The 3,401-nt window shown below is 43.4% G+C and overlaps 1 pseudogene; it reads left to right on the top strand.

Annotated features, from left to right (window-relative positions):
- Gm21037 (predicted gene, 21037) lies at positions 272-2,920 on the top strand (annotated as a pseudogene).

The following is a 3,401-nucleotide window of genomic DNA, read 5'->3' as shown; positions in this document are numbered from 1 at the left end:
GGATTCTATTCCATAATTTGGAGTTTTCGGGGTTTTTTGTATTGTTTTGTTTTGTTTTGTTATTGATTTGCTGTTGTTAATTTACAGTTATTAAGCCTCACATATTGAGGCACACACATTTAAAGTGTGGTCTTGGATATGGATATATATTTATGGATTTAATCTACAATGACTGAACAAATCCTCTGTTCTCTTACAGAATCTTTGGGAGACCTGAGGTACTTCCAACCCAAAGGACTGGGCTTCAGGATTTGCAAACATCAGCTGTCAGCTCCTTGCCTAGCCCAAGGAATCCTTTGCCACAATGTCCTGTGTGCACTACAAATTTTCCTCTAAACTCAGCTACAACACCATCACCTTTGATGGGCTCCATATCTCCCTCTTCTACTTAAAGAAGCAGATTATGGAGAGAGAAAAGCTGAAAACTGCCAATAGTGATCTGCAGATAGCCAATGCAGAGACGGAAGAAGAATATACTGATGACAATGCGCTCATTCCCAGGAATTCCTCTGTGATTGTCAGAAGAATTCCTGTTGTAGGTGTGAAGTCTAAAAGCAAAACATATGGAATAAGTCACACTAAACCAGTGATGGGAACTACAAGAGCAGTTAATGACTCTTCTGCACCGATGTCTCTGGCCCAGCTTATAGAGACTGCCAATCTGGCTGAGGCCAATGCTTCGGAGGAAGACAAAATTAAAGTAATGATGATACAATCTGGCCATGAATATGACCCAATCAATTACATGAAGACAATTCCAGTAGGCTTGCCACCTCCATCTTACACCTGCTTTTGTTGTGGTAAACCTGGTCATTATATTAAGAATTGCCCAACAAGTGCGAATAAGGACTTTGAATCTTGTCCTAGGATCAGAAAGAGCACTGGAATTCCTAGAAATTTTATGATGGAAGTGAAAGATCCTAACATGAAAGGTGCAATGCTTACAAAAACTGGGCAATATGCAATACCGACTATAAATGCAGAGGCCTATGCAATTGGGAAGAAAAGGAAACCACCCTTTTTTCCAGGGGAACCATCATCATCATCTTCAGAAGAAGTTGGTCCTGTCCCAGAAGAGCTCTTGTGCCTCATCTGCAAGGACACCATGACTGATGCTGCTATCATCCCCTGCTGTGGAAACAGTTATTGTGATGAATGTATAAGAACAGCACTTCTGGAGTCAGATGAACATACATGTCCAACATGTCATCAAAATGGTGTTTCTCCTGATGCTTTAGTTGCCAACAAGGTTTTACGACAGGCTGTTAATAACTTTAAAAATCAAACTGGCTATACAAAGAGACTGCAAAAACAGGTAACTCCGTCCCCACCCCCACTACCTCCACCAAGTGCACTCATTCAGCAGAACCTACAGCCTCCTATGAAATCTCCCACATCAAGACAGCAGGATCCTCTGAAGATTCCAGTGACATCGTCCTCAGCTCACCCAACTCCCTCTGTAACCTCATTAGCTTCAAATCCATCTTCCTTGGGTCCTTCTCTGCCTGGAAACCCATCTTTTGCCCCAGCTCCAGTACCTGATACAACTGCAAAAGTATGTATATCAGTCCATTCAGAAAAATCAGATGGACCCTTTCTCGGATTCAGATAACAAATTATTACCAGCTGCCGCCCTTACATTTGAACATTCAAAGGAAGCCTCTTCAATTACTGTTACTGTTCCTATGGAAGAAAAGCGTGGCCAGGTGCCAGTCCTTGAAACTCCACCTTTGTTGGGATAGTCATTATATGAACAGTTTATCCCTACAACTGGTCCAGTAAGAATAAATGCTGCTCGTCCAGGTGGTGGTCAACCAGGTTGGGCACATTCCAACAAGCATGGGTACCTAGTTTCCCCACCACAGCAAATTAGAAGAGAACAAAGAAGTTGTTACAAAGGAATAAAAAGCTGTCAACACTACAGCAGACCATCACAGAGGAGTCAAGGCCCATCACGACCAGCAACTCCAGTTTTTTTGCCTGTTTCACCACCTCCTATGCAACCTCTTCCTCTTCCTCTAGGTATACCTCCCCCACAGTTTCCTCCTCAGTTTCCTCCTGGCTAGCCTCCACCAGCAGGATATAGTCCCCCTCCTCCAGGGATCCCACCAGCTCCTGCCAATATATCAACAGCTTGGGTTTCCTCAGTAGTGCAGACTGCCCATTCAAATACTATCCCTATAACACAAGCACTTTCTTTGTCCAAGGAAGAATTCTTTAGAGAGCAAAAAGTACTAAAGGAAGAGTCTAAATTTCCCTATAGTGGGTCATCGTATTCAAGAAGTTCATACACTGACTCAAATTCAAGGTCTGGCTCAACACAGTCACACTCTTACTCTCAGTCCTTCAGCAGCTCACACTCTCGCTCTTCTTCACGATCATCCCCATCCTCCAGAAGAGACAGAGGCAAGATCTGCAATGACCATTCATGGTCTCAATCTCATGGATATCACAGATCTAGGTCAAGGTCTCCTCCCTCGATCTCATGGATATCACAGATCTAGGTCAAGGTCCCCTCCCTATAGACAATATCACTCACGATCCAGATCTCCAGCATTTAGGGAACAGTCTCCCCTAAACTCAATGTTCTTCAAGGAGAGAAAGAAAGCTACCAGGAATGGGAGAGGAAGTACCAGGAGTGGTATGAGAATAGGCAAACTGCAAGCAGTAGCAGCACAGTCTAGACCCTAGGCCAAGAGAGGAGACTTTTCTCCAGAGAGAATCTTACTCCTTAATATCAGAAATCCACCCTTCACAAGAGGGCACACAGAAGACTATGTTGCTGGACAAATTTGTAGAAATCAAGGAGGCAACTATCCAGAAAAGTTTTCAACAAGACACAGTCACAATGCAAAAGATAATCCAAACTCAAAAGAGGAGAGTGAGAATGTTCCAGGAGACAGCAAAGGAAACACATATGTTGGACATCAGTGGGAGGAGAGGCCCTTGGGGAGCACCCTCATAGATTCGGGGGGAAGGGGGATAAGATAGGGGGTTTCTGGAGGGGAGACTTGGAGAAGAGAAAGCTTTTGAAATGTAAATAAAGAAAATATCCAATTCCTTCACCTGTTTTCCTGTGTTTTCCTGTATTTCTTTCAGTGAGTTATTGATACCCTCCTTAAAGGACTGTATTATCCTCGAGAGATGGGATTTTAGGTAGCTTCCTGATTTTCAGGTGTGTTGGTTTACTTAGGGCTTGTTGTGGTGGGAGAACTGGGTTGTGATGATGCTCATGTATTTTGGCTTATGTTGCTTATGGTCTTTAGCTTGCCTTTTCCATCTTGATATCCCTTGTGTGTTTTTTTTTTTTTTTTTTTGGTCTGGGTGACTGTACTGAAGAGTTTGCCTCTTTTGTCCCTCGATTGTCTCAGATCTCCTGGTAGGCCCATGGCCCTGGTTAT

This window comes from Mus musculus, chromosome 7, assembly GCF_000001635.26.
Source record: "Mus musculus strain C57BL/6J chromosome 7, GRCm38.p6 C57BL/6J".
NCBI lineage: Eukaryota > Metazoa > Chordata > Mammalia > Rodentia > Muridae > Mus > Mus musculus.
Note: the sequence above shows the minus strand (reverse complement) of the source record. Positions and strands in the feature narration are given on the sequence as shown.